Source organism: Pristis pectinata, chromosome 2, assembly GCF_009764475.1.
Source record: "Pristis pectinata isolate sPriPec2 chromosome 2, sPriPec2.1.pri, whole genome shotgun sequence".
Taxonomy (NCBI): Eukaryota; Metazoa; Chordata; class Chondrichthyes; order Rhinopristiformes; family Pristidae; genus Pristis; species Pristis pectinata.
The window spans coordinates 120,006,687-120,025,943 of NC_067406.1; the positions used below are offsets into that span (position 1 = coordinate 120,006,687).

General features: G+C 38.1%; 1 long non-coding RNA gene across 1 annotated transcript in view; it reads left to right on the plus strand.

Annotated features, from left to right (window-relative positions):
* LOC127567554 (uncharacterized) overlaps positions 1 to 18,760 on the plus strand; it is a 57,237-nt gene extending 38,477 nt beyond the window's left edge. Inside the window, exons 2-3 of the long non-coding RNA XR_007955908.1 lie at positions 15,577 to 15,683; positions 18,629 to 18,760. This is a non-coding gene — a long non-coding RNA (uncharacterized LOC127567554). The remainder of the gene's footprint in view (positions 1 to 15,576; positions 15,684 to 18,628) is intronic.
* Positions 18,761 to 19,257: the final 497 nt, after the last annotated feature.

Genomic DNA, 19,257 nt, shown 5'->3' on the forward strand with positions numbered 1-19,257 from the left:
GGCCTTTGGTCAAAGTCTTGGACAGTGGGGGACTATGTGAGTGTAGGGAGGGACAATGAGATATGTGCAAAGTGACTTTATCCCGTGTGACAACTTTTATTCATTGAATTATTCGTTGGATTATTTATTCATTGGATTATAATTTGTGCTGCCATTTCACTGACTGTTGACTGCTACCTTACACACCCTCCCTTTCCTTTCTACCTTCTTCATCCTGTGGGGATGAAAGGCAGCCAATTTTCATGTTCATCACCCTCTTCAATACAGAAACAGAAATCCCTTCCTCATTACAATATTATGGAACATCAAGCTGCAGTTATTCTAGAGCTTCTTGCAGGGTGGGTCAGCAAACTTAAACCATAATGGTTAAAATCTGGTCTTCTACACTTTTTGCAATTAATGGGCCTCATTATATCTGATATCTCCCTCCTTTTGCAGAAAGCACTGTAATCATAAGCCAAAACTCCCTTATCATCCTGCAGTCAGGGAGCGGAGCAGAGAGAGAGAGAGAGAGATACATAGCCAGGGGGTATAGTTAATTGGAACCATTGGAAGGTAACATATTCCTATTGTGTCCTATATTGATCTCACAGAGCCCCCAGCCTAGGAATGATATTACAAACAGTAATGGGGAACAGAAATCACCAGGATACACCTGTACCATTAAGGACTGCTATCAACAGAGTGGCAGCTGCATGATGTTTACACAGACTGCAGACACTTGACATAATTGCTTCTTGAAACCAGCCACAGTATTTACAAAGACCCCAAATGAAATTGCAATGGAAGAAATCCTGATGTGCAATATGTATAAGGATATAAGTACATACAGTACATATTTGCTTAGCTTTGTGCCAGTGAGAAATATGACAAGACCATGAGATTTTCTGGGATACTTGGCAAATGTACAGGGAAGATAGCAGCCCACTTTGAAGAGCTAAATCCACATCAACACTTCAGTGATACATCAAAACCCAAGCCAAGAAACGCTGTTAAGGATAAGGGGGAAATCAGATATATGTGAAATGTACTGGAAGGCTGACAACAGGCAGGATAGGAAACATTCAAAGTATGAATGAACTGGGCATTAGGGGCAAAATATATTTGAGAATTAATTCATTATTCCATATTCACAGAAACAAATTCAATATAATAACATGGAAATACCAAGAGGGGCCTGTTGTTTCAAGTTTGTGTTCAGGACAATGGGAGACCCCAGAGAGCTCCCAGCCTCACCCAAAATGGTTGTAGCCATATCTGAGGAGCTGTCAATCAAGTTAGTTAGATTTTTGGGGTGACTGTCCCAACTGATCTCTCCTATATGTCTACTTGTAGTGAGATTAAATAAAGGCTCGTTGCATCCATTGCTCTGGTCTTTGACTGGCTCTTCATCCCCCACATGGGCTTAAGTTAAATAACTCACAAATTGTCAAATGGAATCTTTCTAGGCAGTGATTGTTCAATATGAGTGATTTTGTGCCTGTGATGTACTTTAATGTATTGAAAGTGCTTCCTATTTATGAAATATAAGGGTTATCAGCTGGGGCTTTGATTGCCACCTGCTTTTTTGTTAATGGTTCCTTGCAGCTGCAGAACCCTGCCTGTCTGTAATATTTTCTTTCCTAGTCTGCTTCCACCGAGGCCAAATCAAGTTTGAAGATTGCATGAAGAGAGCATCTGTCACCTTCTCCAGGCAATGATGCCTGCTTCCTGATTAATGAGGGAAATCTCACCAGATGTGATGTGTAAGGATCCAGTTGCAAAACAAAAGTCAAGACAGTTGTGAGCCTGAGTGATATAGACAGTACCGTTTGCCAAATGAAAGTGGAGTGCAGGTCTTCAGTCATAAGCTGGCATATCTTCCAAGTCACCTACATCCCCTTATGTTTCACATTTTAATAAATGGTTAACAGACGGAAGGCAGCACATTTTTTTTAAATTATGCTTGACTAAACTGATTAAGTTTTTTGATGAAATAACATAGATGACAGACAACAGTACTACACTTGATTTTGTGCATATGAACTTCCAAAAGGCAATTTACAAAGTACCACTTAACAGACTTGTTGGCAAAATGATATCCCATGAGATAAAAGGGATCATGGCTAGGTCAGTGTAAATTATCTAAGAGACAGAAAGCAAAGAGTATTGAAGAACAAGTGTTATTCGAACTATTTATATGTATACAGTAGTGTCCCCTAAAGGTCAGTGTTGGGACCATGGTAATTTTGTTATAAATTACTGATCTGAATTTGGGAAGTCAGGGCATAGCTTCTATGTTTGCAGATAGCATTAAACATGGGAATTAGTAAACAGTGAAGACAGTTAATTAGGCATGGACATACTTTTGAAATAGGCACCTGGCAGATGAAATCTAACACAGAAGAGTATGAAATAATTAATTTGGTAACAAGAGTGAGGAGAGGATGTACAAACAAAGTGGTATAACTTTAAAAGGGGTACAGACACAAGTCTTTGGATCTGCCAAGACAATTGAAAAGTATACAGAACCCTTGGCTTTATAAACTGGGACTCAGAACACAAACTTAGAGATGTTTAAAAAAAGCTTTCATATTAAAAACATTACTGATTCATCTCTGGCTGGAGAAATGTCATCAGTTCTGGCACCACACTTTAAGAAGGATATCAATATCTTGCGCAGGGTGTGGAGGAGATTCTTTAGAGTGATACCTTGAGAATGTTTCAGTTATTTAGAGACACCAGGAAAGGTAAAATTGTTATACTTAAAGCAAAGAGAGCTAAGGAGAAATTGATGGAGATGTCCAAAATCTTGGAAGGACTTGAATAGAATAAATAAGGAAAGCTGTATCGAAATACAGACTTGCAAACAGAAGGTGCAGATTTAATTTATTTGGCATAAGGTACGAGGTAACCTAAGGCTGAGCAGACTAATTTGCTGTGATTCAGAATGCACTGTGTAAAAGGGTAATAGAAACAGATTCAAAAGAACTTTAAGAATGGAATCAGATAAACATTTGTAAAATAGTATTGCTGGACTTTGGTGAAGGAGCAGTGCACTGAGACTAATTAGATTGTTCTTTCAAAGAGCTGTCACATATGATTTAAGCAATAGCCTCCTATCCTGTATTATTCTCTGATTATATGTTTCTATCATTCACATTATTCTTTACTTATTTTTCCTCTGCATCTTTCTCAATGTTAAGTGGTTAAGGAATGAGCTAATGCATGGTACAATCCTTGTCGATATCACCTGCTCTGGACATATATGCTTTGAGATGACAAAAATGTCAGAACTTCACACAGATGCCATGTTCCTTCAAAATCTGGGTAAATCATTGAAGTAATTCATTTCTTTCTGGAGGCAAGGTCAGTTTTAAAAGTGCTGCTGACTTTGTTTCTTTTGCAGTTTCCTGGACCAAATCCTACGAAAGAGCTGAAATTTAGGAAGGACCTTTGTTTGGATATTCAATGCAATTTCCAGAGCAACTGCCCTCAATAGATGAGCATAAGCACAATTCGTTTGGGTAATGTCACAGCAGCACCAACAGTCATACTTGTACACCATGATAAAGACAATGCTCATTCAGCTGTGCATATCTGACTTTCCAATGTAACCACTGTTATGTCCAAAACAGAGCAGGGGCTATAACAAAAAGATGATTGAGAGAGATTAATATGCCAGTCCACAAAGAGACCAAGGGAAATAAACATGTGGTGTACCAGGCATGGGTCAGAGAAAACCCATGAAGTACATATGTATGAAGGCAGTAAAACACCACAGAGTGCAAAAATAGAATTTATGCGCAGAAGATTGTTCAGTAAGACCTGTGTAATGTAGATAAATGAGCCAGCACCTGGTGTCAGCATAACATATTCTGTTAAAATGCAGATCCTTTCTGTGCATGGATTTAACATAAAAATCAAAATTCCCTAAGGCCTTGGGTCTCACCCATTTATCAACATATTTGTCAAACCATAACTTATTTCAACATGTTTTTCTATGCTGAGACATAAAACCAGTAAGATTAAGCTGTAGTCATTTCTTATTCTGCATGCTTCTCCTACAGTTGAGCAAGGTTGAGTAAAGTTTTACAATCAACCATTTCAGGCACAAAAGCAAGGTTCATTTGCAGTCGAGGGAACAATGTCATAGACTGTGAACTCCTGGTTTTCCATTCAGAGATCATGCATCGAACACTTTTATGTTCTACAGCTTGAAGGTACTGCGAGATGATAAACATTGGCCATTACTTACATAGCTCCCTATCCCCTACTATGCTCTGGAGAGGGTTATTTTAATACTTGTGGCAGGTAGGTATCACAACAGAAGTGACCACCCCAGAATGTTGCCAAAACACAGCATGTTTTTGCTGTCTTTATCCCATTCCAAGGTAGCGTACTGGTGGATATCGTAGACCCAATGACAAAGAAAAAATATTGTTGACACATTTAATCAGGGCAGAAAAGGACCAATTTAGGAATGATTGCAACATAATAAATTCATTCGTGGCCCATCTTAGTACACAACAGAAAATACCTTTGCTCTCAGCAGGCACAGGATCACTGGAGGCAGATGAGGGCAGAATTCCTGTAGTATCGCACCAATGTCCACATCCTGCTTCTTTAAATCTATTCCTAATGAATTGTTTGCCAAATAATTTCCCTTCCTAATTCTCCCATGCCAGCTGACTTTGAAATAGTCCCTCTCAAAAGAAACTATCCTCAACTACTCTCGCCTTACAAATCCTAACCCACATCTCATGTTCCATTCCAAAATCTTTGAACGTCCTTTTCTTCTTCTTCTTCTGTTTCCCACAATTTCCTATCTGAATTTCTCCAACCACAAATAGAAAGGATGTCCTCTCTGTCAGTCATTTTTTATCCTTCTCAACCTCTCTGCCATATTTGACAGGGTGAACTATATCATTGCATTTCATCTGTCTATCTAAGTTTAACTTAAAAAAAAAACAGCTCTACCCTTCCACTGGATTTGTGTCGTCCAGCTTTTTTAGTGGTCAGTTTCAGATGAGTGGCAACTTCATCCACAAACACATCATCTTCACTCCCTGCACACAGGCCTTGTGTCATTTTAATGGATTCTACCTTCTTTCAAGGCTGCATAAAGGTTGCACCAAACCATGATTGTTTTGGCATCTTACTCAACCTTCCCCCTCCTCCTCCTCCACTTGACTCCATCTGGCCATCGTACCCCTCCTCACCTGGTTCCACCTATCATCTGCCTGCACATACGCCACCCCCTCTTAATATTGGTGAAACGTCGACTATCCCTTCGCCTCCACAGATGCTCAGCCCACTGAGTTCCTCCAGCAGTTTTTTTATTCTTGAGTATATTCTGGCTTTCAAAGCATTTCCGTCAGTCCCATTCCCACACTTATTTCCCTGCAATCTATTTTTCTGATATACCCATTAACTCCCACCTTCCCTACAACTGTCCTCCACACACCTACACCAGGAGCAATTTACATTAGCCAATTAACTTACCAGCCTGACTTTGGAATGTGCGAGTACCCAAGGGAAGTCCACACAGTCACAGGAAGAGCATGCAAATTCCACACAAAGAACAACTGAGATCAACCTAGGCTGCCTCTCACTATTCCCTGGGGCTTGTAAATCATGCCCATTTCTGTAGAAGCCTTGCTGTGGTGATTCTGGGTGGGGCAGGGTGAATAACTCTGGATTTAATGCAGCAGAAGCATTAAACTGGATGCTATGGAGAACCCTGGACAGTAACATAGGGCAGCCGGCAGCACAGGGGGTATTGGGGAACATACTACTACCAGCCTCACCCAGTGCCACTTATGGTATGGGACTTTCATGTGGAATTGCCAATAATTCCCAGCAGAGGCACTGGAACTGGCATGGAAGATGTGTCCCAAAGTACTTCCTACCATCAAATATCACAGAAATGTGACTAGTGACATTGCATTCCTTTCATATATTGAAGATATTTTCTCCTCAAACCTGTATCAGATGACTGCAATATCAAAGGATTAGCATAGGTCACTCAGTCAACTGTCTGGGTATTGCTAACTTCATTGGAAAATGATTGCCAGCTGCTCCTTTATTATCTAATGCCCACCAGAGGACTTTACCACACGCAATCCCAATGGACACCCAAGTGGATGGTAAATGATCCAAAATCCAGAGCAAGTATATGCACACAGTTTCTCATCTTATGCAAAAGTTGTTAATACTTGACCCGGGAATAGTAAATGTATAAAGCTTTATGATACCCTGACCAAAGAGCTGTTTAAAATCACTGACATTTATCAGGCATGACTGCTGGAACTGCATCACCTTTTCAATGATCTGCTTCAAAGCAGGCATCTGGTTGTTTCTGAAATGATCATCCAAGAAGTCATTCTCTTTCTCACATATGCATTCATTGTAGACTTTGCACCACAATTTAGGTTAACTGTGCGTAAAGGACTGCAGGAAGAGAACAGTCAGCAGGGCTATGCCCCTGCTGTTTTCATATTTCGTGATGTCACTCTTTTTCTAAGACATTGACAGTTTAACAGGTGATATATTATATCTTTAGCAAATGCAAAAGCAAATTATGTGCATCCATTCTTCAAATGTAATATATTATCCTTCTTTAGAGTCTCTAAGATGGTTGTGAATATATTCTTTGCAGTTGAGGTTAATAGATAAATGATTTTTTTAATCTCCACTGCACCTTGGGTTGTAAGAGAATCAGTCTGGTTCCATGCACTGTTGCAGGTGTTTGATCTTCTCTTTAGGTAAGAGCAGGGAGTTTTCAAGTCAGCAAGTGACAATCTCCTGGTCAGTGTGTTAAATCTTGGTACTCCAATGTACTAATGTTGTTATCCAGCCATTGGATCTTGCTTGATGAATCTTGCAGTTAAAAAGATCATGTTCCCTTGTAGCATGTCCATTCTATGAGTTTATTATCTCATCCTGTATTTTACTAAAGATATTCTTCGTTAACTATTCTTACCAAATTTGATGTTGGGGGAAAATTTTCTTATTGTGGTTCTATTTCTCAAATCCAAGTTATTTCTGTAAATGATGCAGTAGAGTGCTGATTCTTGGGAAACATATTACCAAGAGCAAAAGAGAACACTTGGTCTATTATTCTGAATATACAACTCAACACCATAGAATTTGACCGGCAGCCTAATAACAAAACAAGTAAAAGAATGTAGGGCTCAAAGAAAATTACTCATACTGACAAAAGATGGGGAGTGGGATTCCACAAGTATCAGTGCTAAGCGCACTTGTTCTGCATCATTTGCAGAAACAACTTGGACATGAGAACTGCAAATACAATTTGAAAGTTTACTGCCAACACCAAAATCACTAAGAATAGTTAACAAAGAATATACTTGCAAAATGCAGGATGAGATTATGCACTCTCAGGACACGTAATGAACAAATGAACTGCAATATAGATAAAACATGAGAAAGTATATTTTGTTATGCAAAATAGGGGGGCAAAACAAGGCTTAGAAAATATGTGTAAATGGGAATAAGGAGGGGATCTGGCTTATGGAAACAAATTACTGGGAGTAAAGGTGCAGTTGAAAATGCTGTAAGAAAGCCAACACATAATTAAGACTTACTTCCAAGGTTATATAATTGAAAAGAAGAGAAATTAAAATAAACTTCAGTAGAACTTTGTTTAGACAATATTGTTCCTGGAAGATTACGACTGAGGAACCTGGAAGAACTTGAAAATTATCCAAACAAGTTGATCTTGCAGTACCTAATGAAATCAGAACATTTATGGAAAGGTCGATTTAAGGACATTTCTGGTCCCATTAAATGGCACCACAGCTACACTTTACTGTGAGAACAATATCTTGGGATTGATTTTGTCTTTGTACAATAGCGTAAAATGAGTGATAGTGTGTCAGCAGCTTGTTTTACATCCCTCCCAATTTTTACTTCAATGGAAATTTTGCACTGTTGTGTAAAGTCAAAAGTGTTGTTAATCATGTATTTCTTTATACAATGTTTATACATATTATGAGGTAATAGGTATTGCAACCAGAGACAAAGTCAAAACAGAAGCAATGCATAGAGCCAACTTTTTGAGTTAGCAGTTCTGGTAAGAAATTTGTGATAGTTTCCTTCATTGCACAATCTTATGGTTCCAGAGCATCAAGAACATTTATGTTGAACATTTATACGTGAACTCAAGCAAGGCTCCCACCAAAAGTGTAAACCCTGAAATTTATTTGAATCTCAATATTGAGAAAGGTACTCCAACATTATCTTCAACTTGAATGTTTTATTTCTATTTTTCCAGCCATTCATCTGTTTAGAGTCATACCTATAAGATGTTACAGACCCATTAGAGACTCACTACAATGAACTGGGATCTAGCCTCATAAAGCAAAACTGGCTTCTTACAGATCAAGTTTACAAACATAATTTCAGTAAAGGATATTATTTTTGTAACTATATTGTTCAGTGTTTAATGACTATTAAAAATTGAGCATGGTTGTGTTGGATATTCTCCCATTTTACTCGCTTCTCCAGACTAATGCAATTACTGTTGTTCACCGGTGTCAAATATTGTGTGCCTGGCTGTTGCACTAAAGCAATTAATCATACTTAGGCCACCATAATTTACAGGCAAAGCTCATCATGAAGTTATGCATAACAAGGCAATGTTGAGTAATAAATTGTTGAATCATTTGTAATGAGAGAAGTGTGTAAACATGTTGGGTGTTACTATAATGTGTGCTACAAGGCAAGTAGTCTGCAGACTGTAAATAATATTCACAGATGTTCCTTCAACTCAATTAGTCTGAAGATTCCTAGGATTTTATGGGCTGGAACTTGCTAGGGAATTCCGGCAGTTCTGCACCAAACTGTTGGCATTTCCCCACTTAAGTGCCACCGAGGTTCAGGATTCCCATGTGAACATGGAAGTCCCAAACTTGTTGGTTCTCTTCACCGGCAATTTTCCAACTGAACACAAATGTTGGATTCCACATAAAATCCAACGGCAGAGCCCAAATATACTCCCAGCAGAGGAACAGCGAGTTCATTCATTTCAGACAGGAACTTTTCAAGGTCACTAGGTATTAGGTAATTTATATTTTTTTTCAATTAAATGACTTACATGTTGCAATTCTTTAGGTGTTTCTTTAATTTGTATTTATTTTTGATTCATGGTTATCTTTAGTAGTTATCATTTGATTGTCTAATTGTCAAGGACATTCAGAAATATTCAAGTCTTTGACACGTTTAACAGTTGACTAAGCCAGTAGTATGGATTAGTTCACAGTCAAAGTTTTTATCAGCTGTTTTGTGGGTGTGACATCCTGCCCCTATCTCTTTATGTCAGCAGTATGATGCCAAGCTCCTGTTCTAGTTATGATTAGGGCAGCTCTCACCAGCTAGAGGATAAAAGCAGATCCACAAAAGACAAATTCATACTCATCATGTAGATCAACAGCAAACCTGTGCAGCTTGTTGCTGGAAATAAATTCTGGCCCTACATACAAATTTGCAATAGGTATGTGTGGCCACATGCATTGTGAACAGAAATACCAAAGAAATATTTTGAACTTACCACATTCATTAAAAATTGGTTTTTCGCTAAACAATGAACATGATGGAAGGTGCAATTTTCAAGATTAACACCAAATTTTACATAATAGTTACAGCTATGCAATTTTCATTATTGTTCTCAATGGGCCAGACCTTGCTGACCCAGATCCCTACCCAAAATATTCAAACACACTTCCCCCATGCCCATGCTTACCTAGTCCACATAGAGAGGTCTAGTTTCATCCAGCATGCTATAGCACACTCATAAAGGAATTATGTCTTTTGAAGTAGCAAAGGTTGTATATCTTAAAGAGCTAACAATCAAAAAGTTTACAATACCTGTCAAAAGTTAATTGTGTTAAGATCAAGTGCAGGAAATGTTGTGAAAATAGGAAAAGCAAACTAACCTTTGATGAACAAGCCCGACATTTTAATCCTCGGTGCACCCATCAAGTCAAACAAGAACAGAAAAGACAAAATAGAATTTGGCATTGTGATTACTGGAGTAATCACAAATAAAAATTCTGCTCTGAATAAACCACATATAATGGGTGAAAAAATTGCAATAAAGTTCTCAAAATGCTTGAACATTATGAATAAGGATAAGAAAGTAAATGCTGCTATTAAAGGTCTTGAGAATGTGATTAAGCACTCCTGCAATGCCAATTCTTAAGTCCTCTCAAAATTTATAGAACACCACTCTCTTCCCCATGCCCTCCTACCCTTGTATTACTGTAACAAGTCTGCTCTGTCAATGTGAAACAACACATTTATTTTGACATCTTAATATTTTAAATCTTTCCAGAATAAATTATTATTGATTTGTAAGACTGAATTACAGAACATGAGCCATAGATAGGGGAAATGCAGAGTTTCCCAACTGCAGAGATGTCAAAGACCAGAGAGCATAGGTTTGTGAGGAGCAGGAGGTTTAGGGGGGATCTAAGGAAGAACACATAATGGCCAAAGGGCCTGTCTCTGTGCTGTATGACCCAGGAATGTTGTAAAATTCCTGAAAAATGTGTCAGAAAGCAACATCTTCTGGTAAAGTGGAGGGAAGCCGCAGTGCACATCTTACGCCTCCAGTGTTTTGATTTGCCTTCACAAGTTTCAGTATCTACCACACACACACATCTCAAGTGCACCTGCATCTGAAGTAATAACCACTTCATGCAGTTCATATCTCATCACACGTCCTCATAACTTCTGATTTTCACAAACAAAGGGAAAAAGTTGTGAAATGTGATCCTAAAACACCGGTGAAAATCTTATTCAATTATTGTAAGGCAACCATTCTGGTCAAATGCTATACTTGGAGCTCAGCTTGAGTTGCCAGTTGCTATTTCAGCTGTCAGCTCTTTTCATGGAGGGTTTCAAATTTGTGACTTTTCTAAGTTGACATTCAGATTGGCAGCCTAATGTATGAACAAATATTGGGGCATTATTTAATTAACCCAATTTAAATTCCCTAATGGAATTTGAACATTCTTCTGAATCTTTAGCCCTGCTTTTGGATTATGTCCAGGAAACATATCCTCGATGCTATTATTTGTAACTCTGTAGATTTTTAGTAAGCATTATTTTTCCTGATACAGTGGTATTGTGTCCAAATCCGTCTGACTGAAAGAGCTAGTAAAAGGAACAAAAGCGTACAAATAAAATATTACAAGGTGCAAAAGGAAACATGAAAGGATATTTACGGACAGCAAGGATAATAGTAAACATATGTTAAAAGGAGTAGTAAATGTAACATGAGCCCATTTGTGATGCACAGACACAAATAATATTACAAAATATAATAATTATAATAATGATAATAATACAACTGAGAGGTATAACTACCAGAAAGAATTGAAAAGCCTGTACTCTTTTCAACGAAAGAAACTAAGGTTAAAATGTGTCTTAATAAAAAAAAAGTTACTCAAATTGTTCAGCAAAGACAGATTGGTTGAACAATTGGATAAGTGTGAGCACAGATTTGTAAATGGAATTTATATGAGAAATCCAGTTAAGTAGTTTAGGGATGCTACTTACAAAGCAGGTGATGGTGTATCCATAAATCTAAGCTGGTAGATTTCCAGAAGGGACTTGATAAGATTCAGCACTCGGTGTTATTAGAGAAAAATGCATAGATTTGGAAGGAAGTTGTTAAATAGATTGAACATTGGAAGAGAAGTAGAAATTGTATTGTGACAACAGGAATGTATTATCATTGGCAAGTGGTAATCCTCGGGATTTTTGGTACTTCAGTTTTATAACATTTATGAATGACTCCGATAATGGAATATTCAAGTTTCGAGGCACAGTAATTATGCAGATGGAAGTTAAAATTAAAAAGGAACTTAGGTTGTGAGTGAGCAAGACTGTTGTAAATGGAGTTCACTACATCAAATAAGAGTATTTCCTTAATATGGAGAAATTAGGAAGATCAGGGCAGCAAGCAGATCAGGGTGTCCAAGTACAAAATTCAGGTGATGTTTGATACAAATGTAATCCAAGATGTAAACAGAATGTTCACCATCATCTCATGTGAGATAGAATTAAAATGGAGGCAAGTTATGCTTCAGTTGTTCAGCAGAAGATTGAGATTGAGCATGATGAGTTAAAATGAATAATTTTTGAATCACCAAAATGTTTGCTTCTTATGCAGCCTTTTATCATTCACATGGTCAGACCCCATTTGAAGCACCACACTCAGTTCTGGGCACTGGAAGGAGCACTGTGCAGATCACTAGAATGATGTTTGAAGCAATACCTGCAGGAAGTGTGGCTAACTCTACCTACATTAACCTGACTGGGTAAGAAGGTGGGCAGCTGTACAGTGAGAGACAACTTGTGCACCACAATTCCTGAAATTGGCCAATTGTTGTAGTATTCCAGATTTGAAAGAACCAATATCTTGTGAATGTACAATTGTGTGAAATTCACATGGAGAGAAACAGAGATGTGTGTCTCACCTTCTGTGTTGCTTTATTGCCTACATAGCAATTGTATTCACAATCTAGTGGTGAAACAGTCTTCCTATATTCCAGGATGCTTTTAGAAATACCGATATGCAGGAATTGTCTGTTTACATATGGCATTCCATGTCAGTGTGAGGCAAGTTTGGTTCAACGGCAGAGGAGCAGAAGCTGGGAACGTTTTGTCAAGTTTTTTTTAATCCCATTGTGAACTGTATTATCACCTGAATTATTGCTGAAGTAAAATGTATTTCATTGTAACGACTGAAATGTTATTAAATTACCTGGAATGTGATTCAAAATTATAACCATATAACATAAAAAATTGTGTCAAACAGCTTTCACAGATACCAGACAGGAAAGGAGAAGAGACCATAGTGAAGTAGACTCAAGTAGCCACACAGCCTGTCCTGCTTCTTTTTCTAAGGTCCATAGAATCTCTTCTATTTGTTTGGGAATCAATGATCAAAAGTCAGTGATTTTTTTTTTCTTTTAATAGGCTATCCCCCTGAGAATAAGAAGATAGAAATATTCCAAGAATTACAACCAAAAAAAGCAAAAATGTAAATGACTACATTTTACAATGACATAAAAAGAGAACATTGCTCTCTCTCTCTCGATCGATCAATCAATAACACCTCAGAAAGATGGGTGGAACTGCAGTAAAAGCCATGACACTTAGTGTCACAGAGTCGTACAGCTCAGAAATGGACCCTTCAACCCATAACATCCATGGTGACCTTTTTGCCCATCTACTCTAAAGCCATTTGCCTGCATTAGGACTATATCTTCTATGCCTTGCCTATTCAAGTGTCTGTCTAAATGTCTCTTAAATGTAATGATTGTATCTGATTCCACCACCTCCTTTGGCTGCACTTTCCAGATATCAACTACTCTCTGTGTAAAAAAATATTCCCTTCATATCCCCATTAAAACACCTTCCTATCACCTTTAATTCCCTCTGGTGGGTGATACCCCTACTGTAAGAAGAAGGTTCTAACTATCTACCCTATCCATGCCTCTTATAATTTTAAATACCATTATCAGATCACCTCCTAGCCTCCTTTGCTCCAGGGAAAGCAAACTCAGTCCATCATATCTCTCCCCACAACTATATCGCTCCAATCTATACAAAATCTAGATGAATCTACTCTGCAGTCACTCCAACATAACCACATCCTTCCTATAGTGTGGTGACCAGGAATGTACACAATACTTCAATTTTAGCAATGATCTATTGATTAACTTGACCCATCAATGAGGAATCTTTGTCCTTAGCTACAGTTTTATTCTATTTCACATGGATCTTTATTTGCCCAGGGGCCAACAAATGATGTCAGAGTAACATTTTGGTAAAATGTCTTCTTTTTCCCAAAGTTTGACCTCATATACTTCTGATGACATAATAGTTAATACAATGTCAATGTCCAACAGGCTCCAACACATTGTCCCAACTTTGCCCCTATGCAGACAATTTCATATCACCACATTTTAAAGCTTTATCTCTTCTTCATCCATCCAGCCTTGTAGAGTAGATTCTTTTTGAGATCCCATAACACTGAGCTTTTGTCTTTCCTTTAGTTTATTCTTCAACCCATTACGATGTAACTTGGGCCCTAATTTTCCACTCCCAGCCTCCAATTCAGAGTACCTACTGGATTTCAAATAGTTCTCTGTTTTTAACATGATACCAACATGATAAGAAGGAATACTAGCAGACCTATAATCCAACCTTATTGCCACTGTTTGGTCCAAATAATATTTAAATTATAATAATTAATTGATCTTTCTTGTATACCCCCTAGGAGATTCCCATCAAAAGTAATAAAAAGAAAATAAGAGAAAGGAAATTGTTACAAAATGCCCACCCCCATCGGGGGGTAGCTAGTGTTCAATTAATGATATGCCACTGCCATAAGTATCAAGTAATTATTCTATTAATTATCCTTCATTTCAATTACATCAACCTGTTTTAAAGTGCTTACTGGTGATAGCCAGGTGATTACATCAAAAGGTTACACAAAGAGACATCCTGTTTCATTAAGCCAGATCTTCCACTGTCCTGAAGTCACTGGTCACCCGCCCTTGCACCAGCCTGTTCCTTCTGGTGTGGTCCTGTCTACAGGCTTCTTCTAGGAGGGTAACTTTCAGCACATCATCATATCCCAGAATAGTGCAATGCAATATGTAGCAATGTTATCATAAACAGGCCGCAGTTAACATCATCCACCCACAAATAGTTAAAGTACTGTAAAATTATTCAGAAGAGAATGACTTTTGGGATTTCTGTTCGGATCTTTACCACTGTAATTTTTTTCAGGAGTGAGAAACTCCTATAATTCATGTGCACCATAGGTTTAAGAAAGAAGTAATGGCCTGTCAAACAAGTAAAGGAAAGTTGAGCATTTAGACGTTCTATTTCACTTCTTAATGCACAGCCTTCAGTAGAAGTGAAATTATCTCTAGATGAATTTACAAACATCATATATTCTTCCTCACTACAAGGTAAGGAATGGAATTACACTTTCTGAATTTCATTTTTTTCTATTGTCCACTTACCAAGCACAATTTCAGAAAAAAAGCATGAATAAAAAAAGTTTTGTATGCACAGAATGCACAGATCAAAACATTTCATTGAAAAGGCCCGTGTAACTATTGTAAATTATTCTTCTTGAAGCACTTTTCTGTTAAGGAAGATGTAATGATTTATGAGGTTATTTCATTGTCATTCACATTGAAATATTTGGCATTACAATTTTATTAACGTTCATTATAAGAAAGAAAAGCCAAGATAAATAAAATAATTTTAAAATATGGATGTGCAGCAAACTTGCTGAGGTACCCAAATATTGCTGTACAGTAGCCAATTGCTTAGGACAATTCAAGGGACTGAAAAATGAACAAGGACAAACTTGATGTCATTCCAGTATTACAGTATTTGTCTAATATGGCAAGATGAATCCTTCATGTAGTTGGTTGTTAAGATGGTTGTGTACAACCGAAGATTTTGTTCTAATTACAGACAATGGAACAAAAAAAGTATAAACATATGTGGGGCAAAAGTAAACCACATGGTCTTTTGCAGGGGTGAACAAAATCGGAGAAGTAAAAATACTTTGGTCTGTGGAAAAGCTTGGATATGGAAAGTCATAAAGAAGTCCATGAAGGAAAGAAGCATTTTCACAAAAGAAGGTTGTTTTTTAGTAGTGAATTCTCCGGTTTTAGTCTGACGAGAACCTGCAGTGCCTTTACATCTGGAGTTACTTTAAATTAATTGAAAAAACAAACTTGATGCCATTTCAGTTAATAGACTACTGCCTGATGTGAATTTGCTTTACAATTCCATAAAAATAGGGTTTTGACTTCATAATTTGCTAACAGAAAAAGCTTTGATTCAAAATACAGACATCTAAAGACATAATATTTCTTTGAAAAGCACTGACAATTTGAATGAATATGAGAAATTAGTTACTTATGCTGTCTGTCATGCCCCTGTGAGGTACAGTTTGCATTGCAGACAAAAATAAACCCTCTACTCACATGGTAGCAGTATTTATCCCAAGCATACTACTAAGAGTTGTTTTAATTTGAAGAGATGTAAAAGTCATTACTAAACATGTACTTGGTTAAGACATGTGCAATGTATCTATCATTGTGTGGTACAAGTAAAGGGGAAGATGCAGTAACAAAAGCTTCTGCAAAGTGAGGTCTGATTTTAGGGTAATTTCCAGGAATAGCCCAATTATTCTGGACCAAGAGGAAGTAAGGTTGAACCTTGGACAAACCCATATTTAAAAAGGGAGAAAACACATAACACAGGCTAGAAATATTGTCATAAATGAAGAAAGAGTTAAAGCAGAGCAGCCTATGGGAATAATTTAGCATTCTATATAGAAATTAAACATGGGAATAGAACTGAAAAAAATCATATGTCCAAAAGCAATTCAAATTATACTGATTCAGCTAAATACATAAATATCCATGTTATGATGATTTAGTCATGATTTGGTTATCTTTATTAAAAAGCCTCACTATGCTTCTTCAAGTCAGTGCAATGCATTATCTGCCGTGTGTCTTGCTATTAAGGCAGTCATATATGTTGCATATTATGGCCTGTATGGTCTGGTAGACTTTGGCACCCTAACATTTTCTCAAGGACAATTTGGGTTGATCATTAATTGCTGACCTGCAATGATAATTATATACTATGGATAAACAGAAGTTTTTTAAAAAAACAAGTATTCATTATAACATCACAGTTCCCATCTTACTTTCCTCTCACAGCTGATCAGTGTCTGCTTGCCCTCAATACGAGATAAATTCATGACTCAAACAAATTATACTTCTACATCAGTCAAAACCAAGGACACACAATCAATACCTCTTCACCCAGTGTTTGCACTTTGTTCCTCTCCTCCATATGTCCTGAGCACCTTTGGACCTCCGTGGCTCTGTCTCAGATTGCGTCATTACAAGTGGCACTGGTTGAATGGATCTCTAAAAGCTGTTATCCTGAGCTAATTCTTGCTGCACGAAGCCTCTGGTACATACTCAGGGTGGCAGCTCTGCAATGCTGATCATTTCCTGGAGGATCGAATACTGGGGTTCAAGTACACCTCAGAGCTCATTTTGATAATGGTTCCAAGAGCCTTGAACTCTGTAGTCTGGATGTGTATGTCAATGGAGCATAGAGTCACAGAGTCATACAGAACAGAAATGGGCCCTTCAGCCCACCACATCCATGCCACCTGTACTAATCCCATTTGCCCATATTCGGACTGTGTCCTTCTATGCCTTGCCTATTTGTGTCCTTACTTCAATACTGAACACTGTGGGCTGTAGGCTCATTATACGTTGTGTGTAAAGTTGAAGATGGAGTCTGCAATTGCTTGAACCCCAGTTCTGACCACAGTTTTTGTAAGAGTCAATTTAATGACGGCAGGCTCCTCCATTAACATTAGGACATTCAAGCATGTGTGTTTCCTGCTGGTTAATGGCTGATGACCTGGTTACACATTATCTCATCCCAGAAGAGCAAGAAATTTATCAGCTAGTGCTGTTTAATCTGTTTGAATTATGTGGATCTTATTGGTGAATAACTGACGATGCAATACGGCTGCAAGGCTTACGGACATGCTCAGTGTGCAAGGGAACAATTGAGCATGAATGTTAGATTTGAGTGCAATTTATTTTTAATGGGACTCTGGTGAAATGTTTTTTTTGATAGGATAAGATATCTTTATTAGTCACATGTACATCGAAACACACAGTGAAATGCACCTTTTGCGTAGAATGTTCTGGGGGAAGCCCACAGGTGTCGCCACGCTTCCGGCGCTGACATAGCATGCCCACAACTTCCTAACCCGTATGTCTTTGGAATGTGGGAAGAAACCAGAGCACCCAGAGGAAACTCACACAGACACGGGGAGAACGTACAAACTCCTTATAGACAGCACCCAGAATTGAACCCAGGTCGCTGGCACTGTAAAGTGTTATGCTAACTGCTACACTACCGTGCCTGCCCATACACTACCGTACCTGCCCATTTTTGTGACTAGTTATACAGCAAGTTGGTATGGATTTAGAAAATGCACTCACATTCCTTGACCACTCGTGTGAAGTCATTCAACTTTTTATGGCTTTGCATCCAGATCATGGGGAGACTGACAGTGATCTGCATAGCTACCTACTCCCACTGCTGCTTGTGAACATGTGTCCAGAGAGCATGCCAATAGGCACAGAACATCATGTCTTAATTTCCACTGCCTTTACCAATGTAGCATTGGAGTGACATTCTTCATTGTTTCCCTGTTCAGATTCACAATGCACAACTGTCCTGGTAACTGCTTCAGCCATCCATGTCCCCTTTAAGAGATGTGGACTAGCTTGAAGCAATGAAGACTAGCTTTGTAATGATAAGACAGAATGAAATTGGCGTCGTGCCTGCATTGCAATCAATGGGTGCGGTTGATTGCGCATTGCCATCCCCATGTCCAATTTTGAGGAATATTGAATTTAACCTTTATGTGTCCTAGTGGCTTAGGATCCCAAATAGATTTCATATGGTGTCTTCTTGCTTTAGCCAACTGTCAGGAAGTTTATACCTTTAAATATGCTTCTGAATTGTTTACCCACAGCCAACTGAGCACACTGCCCCATTCGTCTTTTTGCTGACAACACCAGCCTGCAACCAGTCAATCTTCTCTACACAGCTTAAGAAAATGCCTAAGTAGCCACCTGGAGGCCACAATGGAATTTATACATTCGACAAGTAAGTGATACTACATTGAATAAATTATGGTTGAGTGATTCTACAGTCAGTAATTTAATCAAGGGACCAAATGTCATGGATAAATGTTGTGTAACAGCATGGCTTGATCTGTGTGGGGATATAACTTGGAGCAGAAGATTAAGTTTCTACTTTGCATCAACTCTCCACCATCTGTTAACCTTCATAACATATTTCAGGATTTTACCATTACTTGCTAGGATTTCCGAGCTTTATTGCTGAAGTGCAGCAACACATTTAAATGTTTTAGAATTCCTTCCACCCATTTCTACTATCATTAATTACATAATGATATGAAATAGCTCCAAAAAATTCCAGTAAATGTCCATTTTGAAAACTGCAATGCTTACTTATTGTGAAATTAGTAACCACACGCCTAGGATACAACACAAACTAGGCTGGAGAATTCAGTGGAGAGGAAGTTAGGTGATGCAGACCAAGGAAAAGAAAGCAGTAGGGCCTAATATCAGATCCCCA